The sequence below is a fragment of the Mus musculus genome, chromosome 7 (assembly GCF_000001635.26).
Source record: "Mus musculus strain C57BL/6J chromosome 7, GRCm38.p6 C57BL/6J".
Classification (NCBI taxonomy): Eukaryota; Metazoa; Chordata; class Mammalia; order Rodentia; family Muridae; genus Mus; species Mus musculus.
In genome coordinates this window covers 63,997,151-64,014,156 of record NC_000073.6, presented here as the reverse complement: position 1 = coordinate 64,014,156, position 17,006 = coordinate 63,997,151, and the positions used below count along the sequence as shown (strand labels likewise).

General features: G+C 47.0%; 1 long non-coding RNA gene across 3 annotated transcripts in view; it reads right to left on the bottom strand.

The window, feature by feature from the left end:
- The window catches only part of Gm32633 (predicted gene, 32633), a 34,575-nt gene that overhangs the window by 7,253 nt on the left and 10,316 nt on the right, over positions 1–17,006 (bottom strand). The window contains exons 2-4 of one of the 3 annotated variants that reach the window (NR_169109.1): positions 7,218–7,353; positions 6,307–6,397; positions 2,376–2,508 (exon numbers count right to left, since the gene is read on the bottom strand). This is a non-coding gene — a long non-coding RNA (predicted gene, 32633). Of the gene's footprint in view, positions 1–2,375; positions 2,509–6,306; positions 6,398–7,217; positions 7,354–12,188; positions 12,254–17,006 lie in introns of those variants that run through there. The other 2 variants (NR_169110.1, NR_169111.1) reach the window with 2 other exon arrangements.

The window sequence follows — 17,006 nt, the reverse complement described above, 5'->3', positions numbered from 1 at the left end:
TGAGAATCCTCACCCCTATGTGGTATTAGCAGGTGAGGCCTCCGGGAGCAGGGCCCCCATAGTTAGAATAGCGCCCTTGAGAAAGGGGCTACAGGGGATCTGGGGAGGAGTTTGGTTGAGTAGAAGGACTTGCTATGGAAGCAGGAGGATTTGAATTGGAATCCCCAGCATGTAAAAAGATGGAGATGTAGTGAAGGCATATTTAACCCCAGCACCCCGTGGGCTGATAGAAGGGGCATATTTACCCCCAGCATCCCATCGGGTGATAGGAGGGAATACCTGGATGCTTTCAGGCCAGCTAGTCTGGTTATTCAGCAGTTAAGGACAAAGAAACACATCTGAAAATCAAGCTGGAAATGTCCTCCTACGTGTCACAGTGACCGAAGTGCAATGGAGCTACTGGGAAGAAAATCCATCTGCGGTATTACCCAGGAGCGAACACCGCGTGCTACAATACCATCCGACCAGGCAGGACAGAGGACGGTGAGAGGAAGGTTATGGGGTAACCAACAACTCTCTGGTTAGATTTGAAGCCAGCTCCATAGGATGAAATTCATGGCTGGTACTATAAGTCTAGCGAAAAGCTCTGAGGTCAGAGGCGCAAGAGGAGAATCGACTATACTGTTGCCTTTTGAAATGGAACTGTTACAAAATTGCTTCCTATATATACTATGTTTATACTCATGAATCCATTCTGCCTTCCCACAACCTTAGCCAAAGGAACTTCTCTTTGCTATGGTCATGAGTTAACGTAAAAACTCCTAACTGGTCAAAGTGTTGATAATAAGTGATTACTTAATGTTGAGTGAGACAGGTCTGCATGAACGACTCCCTGCCTGCGACTCCCTGCCTACCGAGGCTCAGGGAACTTTGTGAAAGAAGGGGTTGAAGGAATCTAAGAGCTAGCAGATAAGGAGGTATGCTGTGAAGTGCTGTCATCTCTACACAGCATGGCACTGCACCTATGAGCTCTCTGCCATGATAGCTATCTGCACAAGATCAGTCAACTCTGTGTGTGTGTGTGTGTGTGTGTGTATCTTTGTGTATGTGCCTGTGTGTGTGTGTGTGTATCTCTATGTGTGTATGTGTCTGTGTATATATGTATCTGTGTGCCTGTGTACATGTGTGCCTGTGTGTGTCTCTCTCTGTGTGTATGTATCTCTGTGTGTATGTCTGTGTATGTCCATGTATATCTGTGCCTATGTGTATCTGTGTGTGTGTTTCTGTGTGTATCTGTGTCTGTGCATATGACTGTGCATCGTGTGTGTGTGTGTGTGAGCAAGTGTGTGTGTGTGTGTGTATAAAAAGTGAGTGAGAAAGAGAGCACATTCTGTAGGAAGGGAATGCTGGGAGGTACCTTGTAGAAGTGGGAGAGAAGGGAAGAAGACCTGGGAGTGGGTCTGATCAAGACACATTGTTTATATGTACAGATTTTCAAAGGATGAAAGTTTTTTGGTTTTTGGTTTTTTGCTTTTTTTTTTTTTTTTTTTTTGGTTTTTCGAGACAGGGTTTCTCTGTATAGCCCTGGCTGTCCTGGAACTCACTCTGTAGACCAGGCTGGCCTCGAACTCAGAAATCTACCTGCCTCTGCCTCTCAAGTGCTGGGATTAAAGTCATGCGCCACCACTGCCCAGCGAAAGATATTCTTTATAGAGACAGGGAGAGAAGAATTTTTCTCAAATAAGCTACAAAGTGAAAACCCACATTTGTGATTTTCCTCTGACCTTCCCAGGCATGTCCTGCCATGTGCCGTATGTGCCCACGTGCACACAGGCACAGACACAAACACGCACGCACACATTCACACTGAGAACAATAAAAGGGAGGGGGTAGATCCCTCAGCCCTTCCACCATCCGAAGACTCTGAGACAAGCACCAACTACAAAACAGGAAGCCTACAGTAGAATCATCGCTCACCAGTGCCCCAGGCCCCAGCAGTGTGCAGGTTAAATCCCTGCTGTTTATAAGTTAAGTTAAGCTGGGTGGGGTCTGAGATAGTCTGTCGCAGTAGCACCAATTACCCAAGACATGGGTATGTGCTCTTCCTACCCTAGCAGCAGAAGCACACACACACACACACACACACACACACACACACACACACACACAGCCTTCTTCCTTTGCTTCTCCAGCCCTCTCCTCTCAGCAACTCTTTCATCATCCGGCCTCCGCACTCTCTCTGTAGCCAGTTCCCATGTGAGGCAATCGGGCACTGACTGTTTTTCCTGAGCAGACACATACTGACTGACTCAGGGAACAGACCACAGAGCTGGATCTCTGCGGCTGGGCTCGCTCTTCTCCTCTTTGACCATGCACGTGGAGATGAACTCATTGACCATGGGAAACGAGGCACTGGGTAGTCCTTTGATTATTACCTACAGTTGCTCGGGCAGAAGTACCAGAAAAGGCGAGGCTTCGGGACAGGAAGTTGCCACTGTATTCAAATGTTATGGTAAAGCTGGTGTCTGTGAAGATTGTGTGGGCGACTTCTGACTTCCCTCTAAGAAACTGTGAAGGAAAGATAAAGAGGGCAATGACCAAAGCAACAGCAACAGTGAGGAAGGGGAGGAAAGGAGAGAAAAGGAGAAAAGAAAGAAAAGCAAACAGAGGTGACCATAGTAAAATTAGAAACTCATGTTTAAAGATTTATTAATAGATTAAAAGCTGAGGCTGGGGAGAAGGCTTGGTGATAAAGTGCCTGCTCTCTGTGTGAGGATCTTAGTTTAGTTCCTCAGTTCCCACAGAAAAAGCCAGGGCTGGTGGTTGTGTATGTAGCACGGCCTCAGATGTCAGAGTCAGAACCAGATGGAGCCCCTGGGCTTACTGGGAAGTCTGTCCATCTGAAAAAGTGAACTACAGGTAAGTGAGAGAAGCCATCTCAAAAATCAAAGTAAGGAGCTACAGGGAAAGACACCTAACATTGACCTCTGGCCTCCATATGGCGTGCATGGGCCACTATACCATATAGACCAAGAAAGAAGGAAAGGAAGGAGGAAGGGAGGGAAGGAATGAGGGAGGAAAGGAGAAAGGGAGGGAGGGAGGGAGAAAGGAAGAAAAGAAGGACAGAAGAATGGAAGGAAGGAGAGAAGGAAGAAGGCATGCATACATGTACAACTTGGGGGCGTGTAGAATATTTACAAAACACATCCAAATAAAGGGCTGATGTCTACAATATGTAAAGAGGTCTTTAGAATCAATAAGAAGATTGTAGAAAAGCTGAGGACACAGTTGAGTGGTAAAGCACTCACTTGGCATAAATGAAGTCTTGGGTTTGGGCCCAGAACCATAAAAGGGAGTGGAGAAGCAAATACTTCAACGGGGAAAGAAAACATTAAAGGCTTAAGTGGAAACTTCATGAAAGAACATCTCTGAATGGCTAACAAATCTGATAGGGAACTCAACCCCATTTCTTCAAGGAAGAATTTAAACTACAGTGTATCATCGTGAGACCATCTCATCCACAACACTTCATGAAAAGAGAGTCAGGCAAAAGCACATGCTGGCAAGGATCCTGAGAGACTGGGGCATGGCTCGCAAGAGTGTAAACTGGTATGGATCTTTAGGAAACAATCAATCTTCAATTATCCAAAAGTTTAGGGACTTGACCAGCAATTTTGCTCCTAGGTGTACATCCAAAATGGATGAAAAAAAAAAAATCCCTACACAGCCAGTACTCACAGCAATACTGTTTATAAGAGGTCCAAAGTAGAAATAACTCAGAGGCCCTCTCAAATGATGATGGGACGAGCAAAGTGTGCATCTATTCAGGGATACATGTCCATATTTGAATGGAGAATGAAGGAGACTTGTCATTGAAAGAAGCCAGTCACAGAAGACCATATATTATCTGATTCCATACATATAAAAGTCTTTGAAGAGAAAAATTCATATGAGATACAGAGTAGGTCTATAGTTGTCCAGTACTGGGGTTAAAAAGGATGTGGGTGGAGGGCTGGTGAGATGGCTCAATGGTTAAGAGCGACTGTTCTTCCAAAGGTCAAATCCCAGCAACCACATGGTGGCTCACAACCATCCATAACGAAATCTGATGCCCTCTTCTGGAGTATCTGAGGACAGCTACAGAGTACTTACATATAATAAATAAATAAATCTTAAAAAAAAAAAAAAAGAAGGATATGGGTGTACTAGCCAAAGGTTATGTGTTTCTTTGGGGACTTTGTGATGCTTTGTATATGCTCAGCCCAGGGAGTGGCACTATTAGAATGAAGTAGGTGTGGCACTGTGGGTGTGGGCTTTAAGATCCTTATCCTAGTTGCCTGGAATGGAGTCTTCCACTAGCAGCCTTCAAAACTCTCAGCTCCTCCTGCACCATGCCTACCGGGATGCTGCCATGCTTCCTACCTTGATAATAATGGACTGAACCTCTGAACCTGTAAGCCAGCCCCAATTAAATGTTGTCCTTATAAGAGTTGCCTTGGGGGGGGCTGGTGAGATGGCTCAGCGGTTAAGAGCACTGACTGCTCTTCCAAAGGCCCTGAGTTCAAATCCCAGCAACCACATGGTGGCTCACAACCATCTGTAATGAGATCTGACTCCCTCTTCTAGCGTGTCGGAAGAAAGCAACAGTGTACTTACATATAATAATAAATAAATAAATCTTAAAAAAAAAAAATAGAGTTGCCTTGGTCATGGCATCTGTTCACAGCAGTAAAACCTTAAGTCAGGACTCAGTGACTGGTGATGATCACTCAGCTCTGTCAGAATGTTCAAATGAACTGAATATTCTTAGACAGACAAATTGTATCACAATAAAGCTGATAGCTAAAAACAGAAGGAGAAGGAGAAAGGAGGAGAAGAGAAGGGGAAGAAATAAGGAAAAGAAATAGAGAGGGAGAGGAGAGGAAAGGGGAGAGGAAAGGCCTTCACTGTGACATCACAGCCACTGGAGTGAAAGAATAAATCCCAAGCTTTGCTGGGGAAAAAGAAAAACCAGAACCCACACACTGTTGACGTGGGCCGCTGGATACCATCACTCTAAGGAACAGACTTGTCTCTAAAGCTATGACCCAGAAATTCCTCTCATGGGGTCTACACACTCTACATCCCATGAAAGACACCCTAGAATGACCACAGCATTGCTTTAATAGCCAAAACACTAGGGATTACATAAGTACCTATCAATAATAATAGAGTAAACAAATACTTGTATCTTTAGAAATTGAACCTTAGGGCTGGAGAGATGATGGCTCATCGGTTAAGAGCACTGACTGCTCTTCCAGAGGTCCTGAGTTCAATTCCCAGCAACCACATGGTGGCTCACAATCATCTGTAATGGGATCTGATGCCCTCTTCTGGTGTCTCTGAAGACAGCTGCAGTGTACTCACATACATAAAATAAATAAATCTTTTAAGAAAGAAAGAAAGAGAGAGAGAGAGAGAGAGAGAGAGAGAGAGAGAGAGAGAGAAAGAAGGAAAGAGAGAGAGAAATTGAACCTTAGAAGGAATGAGCATGGATGATTAATTCCCTATACACACGTACTGAGTGAAAGAAGTCATGCCTACCTTTGAGAGCATTCATCCAAAGTGCGGTAGGATCGATGGATGGAATGGGTTTATAAGGGCACAGGGAAAATTCTAGAGTGACTGTGTACATCAATGAGTGCTGTGGCATTACTGTGTCTGGCTATGGCTTTGTGATTCATGTACAGATATTCTGTAGGACCTGTGTGGTGTTGGGTCCAAGACTACCGAGGAAACCGAAATCCCCCTAAGACCTGGGTAGTATACAGCTTTTATATACTTTCCTATACATATAACTCTGCTAGCATAAGTTTTGCACACTCCCCTATGTACTGAAGATAATGTGTAGGTGAGGTATAATTCCTGATACACTGCAGATATGTTGAGAATGGTGTGATGGGGACCTTTTTAGGGAATAGCAATAAGAAAAGATTGTTTATAGATGGTTAGTCCATAAGGGGTGTGTGTGTGTGTGTGTGTGTGTGTGTATTCATGAGTGTGTATACAGGTGCATGTGGATATCAGATGTCAATATGAGGGTTTTCCTGCATCTATCTCCATCTTAATTTTTGAGACAGAGTCTCTCACTAAACCTGGAGCTCACCAGTCCGGCAGGCAATCATTCTCTCTAGGCTCTCAACTACACATGTGACTAGCTGCTTCAGATTCCTGCTGCCTTGACTTCTCGCTGCTGTGAAGGAGTGTACCCTGGAACTGGAGCAACCACTTCTTCCTTGAAGTTGCTTCTGGCAGGGTATTTCATCACTGCAACAGGAAAGAAACCAGGACAGCTGGGTGTCTGGCTGCAGAAGGGATAACACACACCTGTCTCTCAGCTTCAGGACCAGCGATAGCTCTGCCAGCCTGCAGGTGCCACTTCTTGGCTTTGCTTCACAGGTGCTGAACTCCTTTCTCCCTGAAATATTTATTATTATTACTATTGTTGTTAGTTTGTGAGAGCCATCTTGCCAGGAGAAATAACTTAAAGAAGAGAACTGGATTTCCCAGTTCTAGAGGCTGGGTGTCAGCCGAACCCAAGGTCTCTATGAAGCTGGTTTCTGCTGAGGCTTCTCCTTAGTGCCCAAGGCTGACTTCTCCCGCTGTGGGCACCTGGTTTTTCCCTCTGGCATCCTCAGTATCCCTGTGCCCTACTCTCTTCCTGAGACCACCAGTCACACAGGATCAGGGTCCATTTTAGTGATCTCATTTTAACTTATTAATCCCTTTCAAGTTCTTATTTCCAAACACAATCAACATTGAGGAGTGCTGGAGGGATTGGGGGCTTCAATGTGTGGATGATGGCAGTGGGACGGGGCATACTTTAGGCCATAGCAGCCTACTTGGTGGAAATACCGGCTACACATGGGAGCAGGGGCCCAGCTGCAGCCATCAAAGGAAGGGTGATAGGGAGAGAGTCACAGAAGCAGACATCTGACAATTGGGTAAGATGACCTTGTGCAGAGTGCATGAGTCAGAGCAAGAAGGCACTGGAGGTTTCAAAGGCCATTCAACTTGAACTGTCATATCCAAGGACAAGTTGTGGTCAGTGAAGCTAAAGAAGGGGCTTTGTCAGAGGCAGCACCAATGACCCCCAGGGAACCAGCCTCCCTGAAGATGGTGACTGCTCAGGCCCAGGCCCTGGCCCCTGTTTAGGGATTGCTGAGGTGAGACAGTGTTAGTGTCCATGTGCGGGGATGTCAGAGCTACATGGGACGGGGCACGCTGGGGATGGATACCTGTTGTCCAATGACTGCTGGCCTTCATGTTGTCGCACTGTAGAGCAGGGCTGCCCAGTTCTAGGAATCCACAGCTACGTGCACTTAGAGATGACAAGTCGAGCTTCAGTCTCGTCACATATAAACATCTTCATTCCTAGAGTTAATAAAGTTCGAGTGGCCTGACACATGGCAGAAGCGAGGCTACAGTGAGCCTTGCTTTCCTTTGGTATCTCTGCCAGCTGTTGTCCTCTGAGGCAGAAACACAGACAGATAAACTCCGCTTTAGGAAGGCACAAATGAGCTGGTCCAGTGGAAACCCTGAGGGCCCTAGATGAGGTTTCAGGGATTCTGGGAGAGTAAGAGCAGATGCTAAGCTGAATCTGCAGGAGTGCAGGCACAAGCAGTTCTGAAGAATAAGGATAGAGGAATGGGGATGCCCCGAGCTCATTTCAAACCCTCCATAGGGCCCCAAGGCTGCCAATTCTTGTTCCTGAACAGTCTGTCAAAGGCCTTGCAGCTCCAGAGGAGGTCATAGGGCTCAGAAAACTTCAGTGAAGAGGAAGAAGGGGACAGCCTGGGGTAGAGGAGACAGCTCTAGTGGGTTCAAGTCTCCTGTTTAGTTTTCGAACTGGTTCTGAAGGTTTCCTTGAAATTCCCCCCAGAGACACCAGCAAGGCTTTGCCCAGGGACGAAGTTCTGCAGGAGGAAGATGGAAATGCTAAGTCTAAGGATGGGCTTTTTGTCTTCTGTGTGGCTTCTTAGACCTGGACAGTCCTGAGGACCAGGAAGAGAATGGTGGGGCATGGCTGTCTGGATGGTGTTGACTATATAAACTGAACACTGTGAAAAGGTCACACTGTGGCTCAGACTCTTGGGCATCCCACAAAAATCAACAAACTCATCCTGCCCTGTATTGGCAACCATCCTGTAGACACCACATTCAAACACTGCTGATTTTAGAAAGACACACTTGGGTGCCCTTTTTGCTAAAGAAATCAGTTTCTGTATGACTGTCTGTATCTGTATATGCATATCGTGTGCTTGTAGGTATTTATATGCACATATCTGTGTGCATGTGTTGAATGTGGGTATAGCCATACTTTTAGTACCACCTGTACTTTGCTGGGGTCAGATGCAGACTTAGGAAGACATTTCTGAGGCAAGAAAGAAAGGTAGGGAAGTTAAGGATGTAGGAGAAAGGAAAGGAACCCCTCCCTCCAGGGTCTAATTGAAGTCCTCTACCTGCTAAGAGTTGAAAAAGTCAATACAACTAATAACACATGTTGATATGATTATCTCCATCGAGACAATATCCCTTTTATGTAATGTTTCAAAAGCATTTTTAATAGCAACAGATGCTTAAGGACTAAGAGTATATGATCTTTAAGTATGACCTTTTTCTTTCCTAGATGTTAACCTACAATTTCTGGGAATCTATAAGCAGGCATAAAAACAGTAAAAAATGTCTTAGCTCCCTTGTGCAAACCTCATGATCTGTGGTTTTCTCTGATCAGCCTGGAATCACACCCAGTGTGTCTCAGAAGTTACCCTGTGATCTCACTGGAAAAAAAAAAAAAATTAGAGGCAAACAGGGAGAGTCCTTAGAAACCCTTTCAACAATGTAACTTCAAAGGCCACCAAAATGTGACTTTTGGACAGCCCACACTTGGGCATGTACTATCCTTTCCCTAACCCTGCTTTGTCCATGAGATCTCAGAGGGGGGCTTCCACAGAGGTGATCAGCCATGCCTGATTGTTGACATCCTATCTTGTACCTTCCCTAAACTGTTAAATTCCTGACAACAACTCCGGGGTAGGATGTAGGATGTGACAATAGGATTAACATCCTATCAGCAGTCATATATATATTCGCTAATCTGCTAACCTCAGAGACACCCCCATAAGCTCAGAGATCCTCCCCTCGAAAGTCTATAAGCATGTTTTTCCAGTTGCTGTAAGATCTCCTCCCACAGGTCCCGCCCCCGCCCCCCAACATCATTTAAGGAGACAATCGCCTGAAATACCACAGGCATATCTCTCTACCAAACCTGAAGAGAATCCTTATTATTTTAAAACATTCTCAACTAATGTCCATGTTTAAATCCGTGTTTAAATCTTTTCTTAATAAAATAAAACTTGGAAGTATGGAGAGATGGCTCAGCCAAGAGCACTGGCTGCTTGGTCTTCCAGAGGACCCGGGTTCAATTCCCGGCACCTACATGGCAGCTCAAAACTGTCTGTAACTCCAGTTCCAGGAAGTCTAACACCATCACACAGACATACACTCAAACAAAACACCACTGCACATGAAATTAAGACAAATAAATTATTAAAAATAGAAATAAACTGAAACTTTCATATTCATCCTGCGGTTCTTTTTTGGGGGACGCTGTCAAGAATCTTAGTGTCACTTGAGTAAAGATCTCTGAAGAGAACTCAGGCTGAAGCCTGGAGATGGCTCAGTGGGTAAGAGTCATTGCTGTGCAAACATGAGGACCTGAGTTTGAACCCACAGCACCCACATTGAAAACTGGGCATATCTATGAGTGTTTATAAGCCCCACATGGGGGTAAGAAGACAGGAAGAGCCTAAGAAGCCCCTAGTCAACATGCCTAGTAGCCAAAAAAGGAGGGCTTCTTGTTCATTGAGAGACCCTACCTCAAGGCAGTAAGGCAAAAAACAACAACAACAAAAAAAAAAAAAAAAAAAAACAGAAGATAGAGGAACACATCCGATTCTGTTCGGGCCTCTCACACATCCACAGGGGTACACGCACCCTGTGTACACTCAGGTGCATGTGCCCTCCCTACTTCTGCCCCACTAAAGTGCTCACACATGCATGGAGCTGTTTCCTGCTACTGCTGCTGCTCAGATCCTCCACGCTGAGATGTGACCAGATGGCTCATGTTCGATAGACTCAACCAGATGTCCTATGAGAAGTGCAGATCTGGTCTAGGAGTTCCTAACCATTTTACAGCAATCTTGAGGAGACTTGGGATAACCATTTCTTTTTCTTCTTTTTTAAATTGAATATTTTACTTATTTACATTTCAAATGTTATCCCCTTTTCCCATTTCCCCTCCACAAACCCCCTATCCCATCCCCCTTCCCCCTGCTTTGGTGAAAGTGTTCACCCACCCACTCCCACCTCACCACCCTGGCATTCCCCTACATTGGGGTATCAAGCCTTCACAGGACCAAGGGCCTCTCCTCCCATTGATGCCAGACAAGGCCATCCTCTGTTACATATGTAGCTGGAGCCATGGGTCCCTTCATATGTACCCTTTGGTTGGTTGGTTTAGCCCCTGCTCACAGACCATATGAAGCTCAAGAAGAAGGAAGACCAGAGACTGAGGCAGGCAGATTTCTGAGTTCAAGACCAGCCTGGTCTACAGAGTGAGTTCCAGAACAGCTACACAGGGAAACCCTGTCTCAAAAGAAGAAGAAGAAGAAGAAGAAGAAGAAGAAGAAGAAGAAGAAGAAGAAGAAGAAGGAGGAGGAGGAGGAGGAGGAGGAGGAGGAGGAGGAGGAGGAGGAGGAGGAGGAGGAGGAGGAGGAGGAGGAGGAGGAGGAAAGACCAAAGTGTGGATGCTTCAGTTCTTCTTAATCATAGGAGGTAGAGGGTGGGAGAGACTTGAGAGGAAGAGAGGAGGACGGGGAGGGGAAGAGGAGGACAGGATCAGGTATGGAAGGAGACAGGGATGAGATACAGAGGGTCAGAAAATTGAATAGAGGTATGTAGCAATGGGGCATGGGGAACTGGGGGGTAGTCACCAGAATGTCCCAGATGCTAGGAAAGCAAGAGACTCCCAGGACCCAACAGAGATGACATTAGCTGAAATACCCAACAAAGGGGAGGGAGAACCTGTAGAGACCATATCCAGAGGTTAGGCAAGTCTCCCAGTTGAGGGATGTGGCCACCCACTCATCTCCAAAATTTTAACCCAGAATTGTTCCTGTCTAAAGGAAATACAGGGACAAAGTGTGGAGCAGAGACTGAAGGAAAGGCCATCCAGAGACTGCCCCACTTGGGGATCCATCTCATATGCAGACACCAAACCCAGACACTATTGCTAATGCCAAGAAGTGCTTGCTGACAGGAGCCTGATATAGCTGTCTCCTGAGAGGCTCTGCCAGAGCCTGACAAATACAGAGGCAGATGCTCGCAGCCAACCACTGGACTGAGCAACGGAGACCCCAATGGAGGAGTTAGGAAAAGGGCTGAAGGAGCTGAAGGGGTTTGCAACCCCATAGGAAGAACAACAATATCAACTAACCAAGCCCCCCACCCGCCAGAGCTCCCAGGGACAGCTATTTCTAAGAAGGGTCTGAGCTGACCCCTGCATAGAAAGGAGCTGTAGGGGCTGGCTGAGACTCTGTAAAAAACCTACTAGACCCTGGATTTTGGGAACACTAGGCTCCCATTCCCAGAAGCCACTACACCCTGCCCTGGGGCTCTTTGGAAGTCCAGCAGGGTTTCCTTATCCCAAGTTCTTCTTTACCTAAACCATTAGAACCCGTTACTTGCAGAAGACCTCTACCAGGCCTGCTTGTTTTAGCAGAACCTCTTTTGCTGTGGGTAATCTGAGTATGAAGACCTAGGAGATAATAAGAATTTGTTCTAGAGTTAAGTAACAGGAGAAACCTGACGCTGGCTTTCCACCTGAAAAGGTGACTTCCTTTTCCAGGTTTTCGTTATGTCCTGGGTCCTTGAGCTCGAATATTCCCTGTGTCAACTGAAGGATGTCTATAGGACTTGCAGACTGGCCCTGTCTTAGGAGTTCCTGGCAATCTCGTGGTCATAATGCTATCTCTCCCCACTATCTTCCAGAACCCGTCACTCATTGTGCATTGACTGGGCACCTGACAAGGCTCACTCACTCCTACACTTCCCAGGCCCCATTATCTACCCCGTCCCCTCCCCCACCTACGTTCTAGCCATGCAGCCAACCACCACAAGTTCCCTGGATGGCCTCAAAGGAGTCCCACCTTGCCCTCCTCACCCAGCTGGCCTGCTGGGGACTGGTCTCCGGGGATCAGTCCTCTGTGCACCTGGGGACAGCCTTTCCCCGTGTCGGTTTTTTTTTTTTTTTTTTTTTTCAGATCAGATGCAGAGGAAGCTTGCTCCGCCTACTCTTGGCATCTCCCCATGCCTTGAGCACCCTGCATGGCCCAAAACTTGAACTGAAACCCACTGCGGCTCCTGTGCTTTCCTCTTGTTCCCACACTCAGCTCCTAGTCTTACGCAAGGGCCCGTATTAGCCAGTAAACTGATGAGCCAGTCCAGAGGCAGGGGCAGGGGGAGGGGAGACCAGCCTTGGTGTGGTCACCCATGTGATCATCACCAATGCTTTCCAGCAGCCCTCCCTCACCTGCTTCTTGTGATTCCTTCTGTCGACATCTTACCAAGACACAGGCATAACTTATTTAGCTTCAAATCTATAGAGGAAAAACTCTGACTGGAGCACCTAGAGGAGGGTATTTAGGCACTGAGAGAGAAGGTGCAAAAGAAGAGTAGGGAGATCTGGTGCTGGGAGCATGCACAAGATACATACACACACACATGCATATACATACACACACATACACACATGCACACACATACACACACATATATACACACACACTCACACAGACACATACACACATACAAACAGACACACACACAGACACACACAGACATATACATACACACACATACACATATACACACACACACACACATACACATACACACACACACACATGCACACACACACACCCCGAGATAACACACTCCCACTCAGAGGGAGAATACATAGAGTGTCCATCCAGTGGTTCCTCTGGCTTCCAACAGATATCTCCTCTCTGTCCTGGACTGAGCCCTGGGGAGAGAACCACAGGAAGAGATGTTTCTGGATGTCCTGAGTGTGAAATGCAGGAATGGAATGTCAAATAGTATGGAGGATGCACATCAGCAAGCATGGACAGTCACCCTGCTACAGACATGCGAAGATTTCAGGCTCGTTCTCCTAATAGAAAGTTTGCGTGGTTGTGTCTAACTCCCCTGCCTTCTTCCATGCCCTCTTCGAGCCCTGAGCCAGGCAAAATGGCAAAGGGGCTACTGAAGGCTGACACAGAGGCAGAGGGGAAGCAACTTGTGGGCTAAGCCACTCTTGATAAGGGTAGTCTCATCCTCGAGGCTGCTGGGCACACGGGAGTGGGGGGGGGGGCAGAAGATACTAATCCCATCCTCCATCTGCTCTGCCAGGGCTTCCGTGGCCCAAGTCGGCGTGGCTGTAAGAACACAGAGGCCATCTCTTTATTATCAGGCCCCTGTGCTTACAATAACTCCACTTCAGTTGTCTTAGCATATCTCTGGGCCTTCCTTGTGATGCAATAGCTACAAGAGCCTGCTCCACCTCAAGGAGTAAGAAGATGTTTGTAGCCGGGTGTGGTGGCGCACGCCTTTAATCCCAGCACTAGGGAGGCAGAGGCAGGTGGAATTCTGAGTTCAAGGCCGGCCTGGTCTACAAAGTGAGTTCCAGGACAGCCAGGGCTATACAGAGAAACCCTATCTTGAAAAAAAAAATGTTTGTGCCAGGAAAGCAGTTATTCTCTAGCTGGCCATGGTGAGGGTCACAGGTCTCCCCTAGCTCTGAAGAAGGTTGAAAGAGCAGAGAGTCAAGCTCCCAGACACTGGGACTATTTGGTCATCATGTCTGAGCAGAATGTTGATATATTACCACAGGTAGACAAAACAGGGACTAACAGAAAACAGAAGATTCTTGGACCTGGAGATACTGTTGGGGCAACCCATTGGGTTGACGACACCATGAAGTACATGGGAACCCCTGTACCCCAAGGGAGGAGTGTGCTCACTTCTGGGTGTGAGATCCAGGCCAGTTCTGACAGGAGTGCTCTGGGGGACCTTCGACAGCGTCACTAGGGCTCTATAGGGTCAAGCAGATTCTGCCTTACTCCGTTGTTTGTTCCCACCCTAGAGTGGCTTCCTGAATTCACTGGGTGATCACCTGGCACCTGCCAGGGACTTCCTGAGTGACCCCAGGAATAGAGACAGAGAGTCAACCCTGGCTGTGGGGTGGGAATAAGGAAGCTAAGAAGTGAAACTGGGACAGTCTGACTTCCAGGAAGCTAGGGCATTGTGACACTTCAGCCATGCCATTGGAGAAGGGGGGTGTTGGCCCTGTGGGCCTTCCCACTTGAAATGCCTGTGCATGCAGTAGGTGATAGCATTGCCAGGGCCCTGTACAGTGCCAGCCTTAGCCTTCAGTTGGGTCCTAATCTTATTAGAACACTCCCTGGCCAGGCTTCGCCATCTCCAGATGTTCCTGGGAAATACTGGAGTTCCACATAGCTGTGTTAGTCCATGGGCTCAGGGAAAGCCTAAAGAGTACGGGTGAGGGGTGAGGGTGAGGAATAGTGCCCTGCCCAGGTCTCCTGGCCCCTCCACAGATGGCATTGAGAGTCGCTTTCTTCAGTTGTGCTGAGAAATGAAACCTTGCCTAACCCCATGAAACCACAAGAAGAGAAAAACATGCAAGGCCACTCCACTGCAGCTGGGCTCTGGGGCTCCTCCTCCCTCTTATTGTCAGGCAGGTGGGGCTGGCAGGTTTGTGCTAAACACAAGAGAAGGGTTTACCGGGGTGGCATCTGTTCCAAGTTCCCTGAAGACCCACCTCTGTCGAGAACAGTGATGTTTACTTAAGGGCATAGGACATGGGCTCTTTGTCATTCTGTTCTGATCTCTGAGGTAAACTTAGCTGGGCTGAACTGAACACTCTCTGGCACCCTGCCTGACCCAGAGCTGGGGACAGATGCGTGCAGGGTCCCTTCACTGTGCATCTTTGAGGTATCAGGGACCACACTGCTGCTGCTGAGTGGCTCCCAGCTGCCACAGCAGACATGCCAAGGCAGGTTTGTGGGGGTGTTACTATGAAGAGGGCACTAGAGGCTTCAGGAGTCTAGAAAAGGCTGTTTGCTTTGCTGTAGAAGTGTATGTTTTAAGCCAGGTGTTTGGGGATTGAGACAGAGATAGAAGGGATGCTTATAGAGTAGAACAGAAATTGTTACCCTTTATCCTGGGTGCACAGGCCTTTGCCAGGGATGCCCCAAACACTAAATTAGTAGCCAAAGACCCAAATACACAGATACAAATAGACATGCAGATACCAATACAGCCACACAGATAAACAGACACATCAATGCATAAACTCACACAAACACAGACATACACACAGACACACACATACTCTCTCTCTCTTACACACACACACACACATACACACATAGACTTACACAGACACTCTCTCTCACTCTCACACACATATATATATACACACTCACACACATATACACATGCATGCACATAGACATACAGACAAACGCACACAGACTCTCTCATACATACACACAGGCAAGCACACACATATACACACTCACATGCACACATACACACATGTAAATAGGAATACACACAGACATTCTCTCTCTCTCTCTCTCTCTCTCTCTCTCTCTCTCTCACACACTCTCACACACACACACACACACACACACACACACACACAAACACTGTCCTGTCCTCACAGACGTCTGCCTATGCCTCATTTCACAAGCTATATCGCTCTGCCTGTCCTGGCATTGTGTCCTGTCCAAAGAGCCATTTGAGTCTCTGACATATCCTTGAGGATGGTGGCCCTGAAATTCCAGGCCTGGGCCTGAGATAAAGGACTCCAGGTCACTACTCTCCTCCCATTCTCTCTGCTACCTGCTAGAAAGCTAGAGACCTTGAGGACCTAGCTGCCAGTCCATCACAGGCTTAGGCAAGTGAGGTCCAGGCCAGGAGATGCTCAACAGATGCTTGCCCGCTGGCAGATGAGCCCCAAGGGCAAGATGCTCCTGAGGGCTGAGCCACTCCTGAAAAGAGTTTTCTCACAAGCAAAGGCTAAAAAAGAAACAAATAGGGCTGGAGAGATGGCTCAGTGGTTAAGAGCACCAACTGCTCTTCCAAAGGTCATGAGTTCAAATCCCAGCAACCACATGATGGCTCACAACCATCCGTGATGAGAGCCCCTGCCCTCTTCTGGGGTGTCTGAAGACAACTACAGTGTACTTGCATATAATAAATAAATTAATTTTTAAAAATTAAAAAAAAGAAGAAGAAACAAATAGTAAGAGTATCAAGGTAAAGACATGTCCCTGGGAGCTCCTTCCTGTGTTCAGAGGCTCACCTACAAGCAGGCACTCCTGGTCACCTTCTGGCCTGTGGCCTTCACTAGGAGAGTCTTAATCAGTGATTCTCAACCTGTGGGTCATGACCCCTTTGGGTCAAATGACCCTTTTACAGGGGTCACCTAAAACCCTCAAACAAACAAAAAAGCATATATTTACATTATAACTCATGGCAGTGGCGAAATTGATTATAAAGTAGCAACAAAAATGTTTTTATGGTTGAGGGTCAGCATGACATGAGGAACTGTATTAAAGGGTTGCAGCATTGGGAGGGTTAAGGACTACTGGTCTAAATAGAACAAGGGCATAGACAGAGGTGTCAATGCTGGTCTCTTGCCTCTGGACAGCAGTGAAAGGTTCTGTAATAAGCAGACCAGGGGGGAGTGAACTGAGCAAGAACTAGGGAAGAAGAAACTTCCCAGGTCAGGGAAAGATGCTGACGTGCACTAAAGTGGCTCACCCCATGGTAAGGCCCTGAGGCAGACTCTATCCTTCTCATCTCCGATGTCCACATTAGCTGGGCTGATTCATGGGGTACAATGTGTTATTTCCTTACATGATACAATGTACGCTAAG